At 35.8% G+C, this 10,696-nt stretch overlaps 1 protein-coding gene across 3 annotated transcripts in view; it reads left to right on the top strand.

Annotated features, from left to right (window-relative positions):
* The window catches only part of LOC127063040 (uncharacterized), a 79,906-nt gene that overhangs the window by 51,124 nt on the left and 18,086 nt on the right, over positions 1 to 10,696 (top strand). The window contains exon 5 of one of the 3 annotated variants that reach the window (XR_007781248.1): positions 1 to 296. This exon is cut by the window's left edge and continues 1,384 nt beyond it. The exons of the other annotated variants lie outside the window; for them this stretch is intronic. The gene's annotated coding sequence lies outside the window, so the exon portion shown is untranslated. Of the gene's footprint in view, positions 297 to 10,696 lie in introns of those variants that run through there. 3 annotated transcript variants of the gene reach the window in all.

The raw sequence follows: 10,696 nt of genomic DNA, 5'->3' as shown, positions 1-10,696 counted from the left end.
GTCATCTTGATGGTCGTGACCGATCGATCATGACCATTGATTGCTTTTAGTCATGGCGATATATATCTATACACGCATATATATGTATATTACATTAATGTAATTATCAGAAACGTGGTTCTCTCAATGGGTCGCTATGCTTAGAGCTTAGACCGTTAGCAACGAAAACGTTCGTCGTTTCTGGTACGTCCTATGCAATACGACAGCCACGAACGGCTACATACTGAACAAGAGAGAGAGATAGAGAGATAGATAGATAGATAGAGATAGAGAGAGATAGAGAGAGAGAGAGAGAGAGAGAGGTAGGCGGTCGGGCAAACGCGCGTACCGGTGGTTTCAAGCGACCATTAAATCAAAAGCCATTATACTAATCGACATTACAACGCGTTGCTAACGTTGCACGGTTACACGGGGACATGAGGCATTCGAAATTTTGGAATATCCTCGAATAGTTGAATTTTCCTCTCATATTTTCCATACGAGACGGGATTCCACAAGTTATAAGAATGTATTAATACGCATAAATAAATTTCTATATGTATTCTACGTATTCTCTACGTATGCGTACCTTTCTACATTTATTTATTATATAAATACATATATCTATACGATAGAAAGAGAAAGAGAAGGAAAAAGAGAGAGAGAGGGAGAGAGAGAGAAATACTGTTAACTAAAATTCATTTGTGCAAACGCGCTAATGGCGCTAACTGCCATTGCGACAAAAGCAATCTCTCTTTTTCTATCTTTTTCTCTCTTTTACTTTTTACCAGAACATCGACAAGTACGAATTAATTAGTAGGTAAAATGCACGTTCGCAATTAGAAGTAACTAATCGTGTAACGTATGTATGTGTGTTGTTACATAACGATTTATACACATACATACACATACACGCACATATACGTATATAAATGTATTTACTGTATGTAATTCATTCGTTTCATTCGCTCTCTTTTCGTTTAACTCTTATCTAACCCAGAAATCGATATTTTTTATCGGATATCTCGATAAAAAGATCTCCTTCAAGACGACATGGATGTTTCATACATACATTTTATATATATATATATATAGTATGGTATAGGTGAAGGTGCAGAGAGAGAGGGAGGGGAGGGGGAGGGAGAGGGTGGTAACGGACGACTCGAAGTCACTTTTCCTGACGATGCAGAAAGATTCCGCCTTTAAGTGGTACTTTGCAAGCATTGTCAACCTAAAGAGAAACGGGTGGAGGGGGTGGAGAGGGAGAAGGGTGAGTAAGGAGGAGGGGAGGAAGAGGAGAAGCATCAGGGAAGGTTCTCCTCGTTGTACCTTATGAATAATTAACATGCGTTGTAAAAGGGTGTGCTAATGGAATCACGTGGATGGGGACTTTAAATTCTTTCTCTCTCTCTCTCTCTCTCTCTTTTTCTATCTCTATCTCTCTCCCTCTGTCTCTTTTAACGCGACGTGAGTGACATTTTCAAACGAAAAAATACGAAGGAGAGAGAGAGAGAGAGAGAGAAAATGTGTAGTAGGGAAAAAAGGAAGATGATTTTGTAGCCAAAGTAAACAAGATTCTTTCTTCCTTTTTATTCTACGATTTCTCTCTCTCTCTCTCTCTCTCTCTCTCTCTCTCTCTCTCTCTCCTTTTTCCTCTTCTTATGTTCTTTTCTTTTTCTTTGTATTTTCTTGTTTTTCCATTTCTTTTCTTCTTTTCTATTCTTTTCTTAGAGCCATGATAAATCTTCGAAAGACATGCTTTTACGTACGTTCTTTCTTCGTGTATACACATATGTACATATCTAGATATATATGTATATATATATATATATTTGTATGTATATATGTATGTACATAGAAAAGATGTAGAAAAGTCGTTAGGTCGTTGACATTCTTTGCTATATCATCCATGTAAATATTAAAATATCACCCATAGAAGGAGCGCTCTCGTAACGTCTCGTAACTGAAATGATGGTGAAGACTTCTTTCTCTCTCTCTCTCTCTTTCTCTCTGTCTGTCTCTCTCTCTCTCTCTCTCTCTTTGGTGACCTTAATGACTTACCACAAAGTGCTTCTCTTTTTCTTTTTCTAGGAACTCGATTGAAAATTACGTGGTTACGTATTTAACGTAGAAAAGAAATAATAGACTTTTCGTTATGTAGAAAACATTTATTTATTTATTTATTTAATGAGAGTAACAGAATAATTTGATAAGAAAATATAATGAACGTTATGCATTTGAGTGAAAAATATTTCGTGGGATAAAAAACAAGAAGAAGAAGAAGAAGAAAAAAATTGGTACGTACGTAATATAATCAAGATGGAGATTATATATATACAATATAATAAAATAAAAGGGAAGTATCGAGTGTGTGAGAGTTGATACAAAAGTCACTCGCAATTTTTCAAGAAAGAAGAAAAGAAAATTGTCGGTAGGTCGAGATCGTCGAGTACGATAACTTGCACCTCGCTGAATATTCTCAATCCTAGTCTCTTTCTCTCTCTCTCTCTCTCTCTCTCTCTCTCTCTCTCTCTTTCCCTCTCCCTCCCCTTTCCCCATCTCTCTCCGTCGACATCGCTGTAAATCTCATTATTTCGCTCCTCGAATAACGATCTTTTTATGCCCCGCAAGGTAAATCGTTAAGAATAAATTAACGATACCGCGAGCAAAATGGGTGGTATTATATTCGTCGTCGGTATTATTATTCGTTGCTGAGAGGGAACGTTGCTGTTGGTGCTCATCATCGTCGAATCCGATGCGATGAGAGGAGAACAAGAGAAAGAGAGATAAAGAGAGAGATAGATAGATAGATAGATAGATAGATAGATACATACATACATAGATAGATAGATAAATCGAGAGAGAGGGAAAAGAGAAAGAGAGAGAGAGAGAGAAAGAGAGAGAAGTTTGAAGAAAAGGATTTCGGTAGGGTGTCGAGAGAAATTTCGCGACGAGAATGCGACCCTTTATCGAGAATCTAACAAATCTAATTTCGTTCGTTTTCTGTCTTTGTTTGTCTGACTCTCTCTCTCTTTCTCTCTCTCTCTCTCTCTCTCTCTCTCTCTCTTTCTTTCTTAAGAAGCGTAACACTTTGAAAGTTCTCACCTGGCAAGGACAACTGGCTCATTTACCCGGGGCACGATATTAAAGGTTCGATAAAGAAAATGCCACTCGACAGTGCCAAGGAGGAGAGAATTCCGCTCGATGGATATGCGGGAGATTTTGAGACGCCGCAGAAAGAGACGTGGAACCGGATCGGTTCGTTGAGAAGACACAAAGAGCCCGCTGCGAGGATACCTAAGGGTAGATTCTAATGATGACGGTACGGCCCGCGGCAAATATCTTCACCGATAGCTTCAAACCTGCCTACCTTGTTCTCTCTCTCTCTCTTTTTCTCTCTCTTTCTCTCTTTCTCTTTCTCTCTTTCTCCGTCTCTTTATTTTTTTTTCTTCTTTTTTTTCTTCTTCTTCTTCTTCTTTTGCTTCTTCTCTCTCTCTCTCTTTCTGTCTTATTCCTTCTCTCTTTCTCCTTCTCTCTGTGTCTCTCTTTTTCTTTCTGTACCTTCTAGGTTCGCCCATATAACGCTTTAAACCCTCCTTGCATCGGCTTTTACCTAACCCCTCTTTGGATCCTTTTCTTACAATCGTGGAAGTCGCCAAGGGAGAAGAATGAGATCGGAAAAGTATTATGGTTTTCATCGGTATTATTATTGCCATCGACAATAATAATACTGATATATATATATATATATATATTCTATAATAATACTGATATATATATAAGATACTTTGAACAGTTCGTTTGGGTCCCATTGTATCTTTGATTTTCGTTAAAACTTTAAACAAAATACATATTATCGATAACACCTGGATATCAAATATAATTCCTCAGGAAAAAATTGAAAGTTTCTAAGTAAAGGGATAAGTAATAGAGCGATAGTTTTAATAGCTGTTCGTCATCTTTCGTTGGAAATCGTTTGCGAATTTGGCAAAAGGTATTATGGACAAAATACGAACTGCAAGTTCAATAGGGGAACGTTGTCCAGACATCGAAACATTTGTCGTATCGGTGTATAAGCTTGCTCAGTTGTTATAACCCCTCTTTCACTGCGTGACATAACAATCGAATTAGAGTGCGACAGAAATTTTTCTATGCGGTGAAAATAGTATGGTATATTTAACAAGGGCAAAAAGAGAACCATATCCTATGTTACGTTTTTTCCGAAGAATAAGCCGCTTTGTTGATCGTATTTTTATGATTTTTTAATTAAACTTTTTTTTTTTTTTTTAATCAAACTGATATACAAAAAGATATTGCGTTCGATATTACTTGAAATGAAGTGAAAATATCGTAATAAAATTAATGACGCACGATTAGATCGAAAGTTGACGTAGACTGAACCCTGTTGAAAGAAAAAAAAAAGCAATTTTTAAATTTGAAACATGTATCTTCTTCCTATAATAATTTTGACCGACACCCTGATGATTAGACAAAAAAAAAAAAAAAGAAAAGAAAAGAAAAAAAAAAGAAATAGAAAAACCTAGTAATGTCTTCGTTTCGAGGGACGATATTCCTATCGAATTTCATTAAAGAAAGATCTTATCTCCTGATAAGGTAGTATAAATGTGTACTTTATAGATGTGGTTGGATGTGTGTGGACGCGTGTGTCTACCTTGAAAAGGGAATTCGTCGAGCACGTAGATCTCTGATAAGCCGGATCTATTAATGTCAACGCGCGTTGAGGATTAAAGGATCAAAGGATTAATCGCTTGTTTTGCCCGGGGACAATTATCTTGATCTACGTGACAAGGTGAAACCGCCGGTGTTGGAAGCGTCCGTCACGTGTTTGCACGTGCACGAGGACTATGGTAGGGGGAGGTTGCATGGAGTAGGGGAAGAGGATGGAAAATGGTGGATGAGGGGTAGAAAGGAGTGGGACCAAGGGGTCAGATGATGGCGAGCGATGTCTTTAGGGTAGGTATGTATATATCTACCTTTAGCTAGGAACGTCTGTACGAGTACCGCTAGAACGTTAAGTATTCTCAAGTGTTTAGTATTCCGTCGTCATTTGATTCCTCGGCTTCTCTACGTGGCGAGCATTGTTTGCGAGCCTCCACTACAGCATCCACGACGTTAAGACCAGCAAAGGCTCGGTCAACTTTCCACGAATATTCTCAAGGAATTATTATCTACCTACTCCGGAGATAAATAGAGAGATAGAGATAGAGAGAGAGAGAGAGAGAGGGAGGGCCGCCATTTTGTTGTTGTTTTTTTTAAATTTGTTTTTTTATTCTTCTTTGATTTCTCCTGTTTTTTTTTCTTTTTTTAATAATTCGCAATCTATCGTAATGCCTCGTCGAGAATAACGATTTATTCGTTGTATTATGTTTTTGATCAATGTTAGTTATTTCGTTGAGAGGAATTAGGACGTTTCTTTGATACCTCACGTTGATATCTGATGTAATTAATCTTCGTGTTATAAGATAAAATAATGTTGAATGATTGTAGTATATGTCAGACGTACTTTGGAATCTGAAATTTTATATTTATCGATTTATTCGGTTAGATCTTTATAATGATTTTTCGTGAGGTTGGGTTTGAGATTTTGAATTTCGTATTAGTAGCTCGTTAACGCTTTCATCTCGATGATTTCTTTTGTCCTTTTTTTTTCTTTCATTTGAAATTAATTATTGATTTTCAAAAAATGCATCTATGCTAAAGAGTTTCGAGTTATGTATAATTTGTCCCTTTTTTTTTTTATTAAAGAAAAAGAAAAGAAATATAGGATTAATAATGATCATTATATTGTTTTTTATGTCGCTTTGGTTTACAAGGAAAAGTAGCTCCTCTACGAACCGTCTTCTCATTAGCTACGTATGTACATTACATTAATTCCAAGCTCATGTAACTTCCATTTAGTCGCAGAGTAGCACTATAAACGGACCACGTTCGCTCAACGGATATACTAAATCCTCCTAGACCTATCCACGAAACCCTATATCTTTCGCCTCCTTCGTCTCGTTGTCTGATATCATCTTGTACCATCTTTCTATTTAAACCAAAATCACTGTATACTATGGTTAAGATCTAGATCGGATAACGTCTTGTTTTACAACGATTTTTGCAATTGCACGGTCGATTTATACCGTATACATAATTATATAATTATGTCTAATTATTATTTATAATTTAAATCATTTATTAACGTACATATATATAAATGCATAATCGTATTAATCATGAACTATAATGCATTAGATTTGTTGTTTAGGTATATTCCTAAACATAATTATCTAATTATATTTAATTATTATTTATAATTTATGAATCATGCCTTCATTTATTCATACAGATATATATATATATATATATATATATATATATATATATATATGTATGTATGTATATACGTGTGTAATTATTGAATAATTTATTCCGTATATACATACCTACATATAATTACCCAATTACATTTATCCAATTATTATTTATAAACATTAGAAATGATGTCTTTGCATTTGTGTAATTATGAATAAATTTTTAAAGATTGCATAATACCGCAAAATTACAAATATTGGATTAATGATTATGAGGTTAAAAAATATATATGTAATGGCTTAAGGCAAAGCATTAGGAAGTTTGGCAAAGTGCCTTGAAAACAGGGAAAGCGTGTAGACACTGGGTGACCAGCACACAGTTTGGTAACTCCCCATTTAGTTGTTCCTTTAATGCCAAGCAGCCGTCGACAGTTTAGGTGTCTCTTCGTCACATTGATCTTAGCGCCTGCTTGTCTGACTGCCTGACGATCATGGGAAAACTTTAGCGTGCTTGACGTACCATAGACGATCATCATTCGAATGCCCATACCTATCGATACGATCTTCGTGCCGATAGATCTATGTATATAGCCTACGTTTGAGTGTGTATGTGTGTATATACATATATATATATATCATTTAATTGGAGATTACGAACGTCGTTTGTTAATAAATAAATTAAGTGACTGGAAATATTTTTTCGTCGTAATAAAAATTTCGAGAAAAGAAAAAAAAAATATATATATATCATTTTTGCAAGGATACGTATGATCGAGAATAATTTTATTTCAAATGCAAAATGCTTGACCGAATGAAAAGATTCACTTTGTTCTTTATTATTATTATCTTTTGTTAAATTTTTTTTTTGTCAACGTAACGCGTAACATTTTATTTATTTATCCAAAATAATCATGACGCAGAAGGATGAAATATTTCATTGAAAAATCATAAGTTCTTCATAATTATTTTATTTAAGACAAATTACGTTGGAATGTTTCATCCGATATAGATACACGCGTCCGATGTTTCTTCGATTTTTCTAAAATAATAATTTTTTATTAATAACAATTTATAACGTATCCGTTTGATTGAAGCATTTTAGTTTTCAATGTTTCACTCTAATGTTCGGCTCTTTGAAAATGGACGTCGGTCATTCAATAAACTTTACGATTTCATTAAAAGAGATAGCGAAAAAGAGAAAGAGAGAAAGAAAGGAACAATGAAGATAATAACCTTTTTGTATGTCATCGTCGAATAATCATTATTAAATCCGAGATAATTACACGCACCGATACATAACAAAATTCTCATCGTATTCCCAGTTCATTTTCAATCGTGACCCGTAAACGATTTATCTGCATAAAGCAACAATGTCGAAGAGAGAGAGAGAGAGAGAGAGAGAATGAGAGATAAAGGAGGGGATCATCGAACGAAAATGGAACAAATGCAAATAACAAATGATTCACTTTTAACGTAATAACATATATTATAATATCGAATCGAGTCGAGACAATTAAAAAAAGCTGGTCTTCGAGTCGAAACATAACTCGAATAGTTTATTTTATTTATAGATGAAGCGTTGTAGAATAAAAAAAAAAAGAAAGAAAATATGAAACTTTTTTCACGAACGACATTTTATCACAACAATTGCAATATTCATTCATTCATTTATTTATTTAATTTGACATATACGTGAATAACCAGAAGAAAAAGTAAAAAGAACAAAAAAAAAAAAGAAATTCAATTCGATCGTATCGAACGGTTTATTTTCGTGCATGAATCGATCGGAAAAAAGGAAATTTGAAACGGGCTTTTATGGAACGAATTTATTACGATAATTCGAAAATATCGATCCGTGGGATGAACAAAAAAAAGGAAATAAAAAGAGAAAGAGAGAGAGAGAGAGAAAATGCAATTGAAAATGGAAGTTGGAATCGTATAGAATCGGGCGTATCTTCGAATTCAGTATCGTATCGAATCAACGATTCGTAGATGTCAGAACGATTATCTCGCAATTATCCAATATTTCTCTAATTTTAGAGCGTCAAATAAAAAAAAGAGAGAGAGAGAGAGAGAAGGAGAGAAACAAAGAAGAAGAAGAAGAAGAACAAATGAGATACGAAGAAGAAGGAGAAGAAGAAGGAAAAAAAAGCAGAGAAAAGAAGAAGTCGAAGAAGGGAAAAAAGAGAAAGAAGAAGGAAGAAGAGGAAGAAAAAAAGATCGAGGCCGAGCGATCGTATCGAAGAGGGAGGATGACTCGACACACGAGATCGTCTCGAGTTAATCCCAAGGAAGAAGAAGTGGTCGACGAGCGATCCCCCAGAAACAAGAAAGCCTTCCTAAATCTGGGAGGTTAAGAAGAAGAGTCGGATACACATACTCGGCCAAAGGGAGGAAGGAGCAAGGGAGTTACCACCGAGCGAGCTGGAGATTCGAGTAAACAGATTCTTCGAGCGGAATCCGCGATCGATAACCTGAAACCGAGGAATCCTCTTCGCGTCCCTCGACCCCTTTCCTCTTTCCTCTTTCCTCTTCTCTCTTCTTCTCATCGTTCCATTCCACTCTTCCCTTTTCTCTTCCTCTTCTGGTGGTTGTCCTCTTACGCTTTATCTAGCCCTCTTCCACTTCTATCTTTCAGGCTGCCCACTTATCCGACATTATATGATAAGTAGAACGAGCGATTGCCTGTACCTAGCTAAGGAGGCTGATGCAACCTAACTCGAGTTTCGAACCTGAGGATTCTAGTTTCGTTATTAGCCATTAGTTGTATCTCTACGATTTGCACATGTACGTTATGCGTGTCGGTGCGCGCGAGTATATTTATACTTTGCCACATTTTATTTATATCTATGCTTATTCACGAACCCATTGAAAAGTTGGGTAAAACGGTAAAACTAGGAATCACGTTTACGAAATATCGTGTTTATTGGGCCGATTCATAAATAAGTAGGGAGCTTTAGGGGCGAGAAACTTTTTACTTGTATCGACATTTATTTGTGAATCAGCTCATGTCAGTGACATAGATAAAATGGCAAAGCCAAGGATCGTGTTTACGAAATATCGCGTTTATTGGCTCGATTCATAAATAAATAGCGTTTCGTTTAAAGAAAAACTTCTTACTTATACCGATATTTATTTGCGAAGCAACTCGTGTCAATGACATAGATAAAACGGCGAAACCAAGAATCGTGTTTAGTAAATATCGTGCTTACTGGGTCGATTCATAAATAAGTAGGTACTAGTTTTATTGTGTTATAAATTTCTTATTCGAAGCAACCCTTATTTCCGAATCAATCAAGCGATTAGACGAAACGTTAAAATTCGCAATGTTTTTAAGAAATATCGTATTATATCGTGTTTATTCGATCGATTCATAAATAATCGGATTGCGTCTTATCGAGTTATAAACTTCTCGCTTCGAACGGCACTTATTTGTGAATCAACTCGGTGACCGAACGAAATGGTAAAGCAAGGATTCGTATTTAAGAAATATCGTATTTATTCGATCGATTCGTAAATAATTAGATATTCTTTTATCGCAGTATAAACTTCTTACTTAAGACAGCACTTATTCGTGAATCAACTCGATGACCAGATAAAATGGTAAAACTTGGAACCGTGTTTAGGAAATATCGTATTTATTGGGTCGATTCATAAATAAGTAGATACTGTTTTATCGCAGTATAAACTTCTTACTTGAAGCAGCACTTATTTGTAAACGAACTCGGTGATCAAATAAAATGATAAAACTCGGGGATCGGTGTTTAGGAAATATCGCATTTATTGAGTCGATTCATAAATAAGTAGCGTTTTAGCGTTAGCTAACTTATAGCGACGTTTATTGGCGAATCGACTGGGTGGCTAGACGACGCGATCAAAATTCTTACAGAGTTTATTAGGATCGACTCATAATTACAAAACTAATAGCGTTTAATCCTGACGTCATCATTTTAATTCGGAACGTCGTGTGTTCGTAAATCGATTAATTTACAAGACGGTAATGATAACTTCAAGAATCGTTTTGTAAGAAATATCGGGTAGGTTTGATCGATTCCCTAAACAACTAGGTTACCGTTTTATTGCATCACATAAAGTTCTTATATAAAAGATCGTTTATTTTCAAAGGAGGGAAATATTTGGAAAGGGACAATACTTTGGCCGATCTGAATTCTGATGGATATGTTTGAATAGCGAAACGTAGCGTGGACGAAACGTTGGACATTCCAATTGGAACGGTTTCGAGGGTGACATTGTGGGGTAGATTTTGGTGGCGATAGTTGCGTTAGGGATGACCTGACTCTGTGACTTTGGTGTTGGCAAAGCGATGCGGGGAGGAAAGGGCAAGGATCGAAACGTTGCTTTCCTTCCTATGGTTCTTGGCACGGTGTAGTCTTGCGAAT

The sequence above is a fragment of the Vespula vulgaris genome, chromosome 4 (assembly GCF_905475345.1).
Source record: "Vespula vulgaris chromosome 4, iyVesVulg1.1, whole genome shotgun sequence".
Taxonomy (NCBI): domain Eukaryota; kingdom Metazoa; phylum Arthropoda; class Insecta; order Hymenoptera; family Vespidae; genus Vespula; species Vespula vulgaris.
This window is presented reverse-complemented; position numbering and strand designations above follow the sequence as displayed.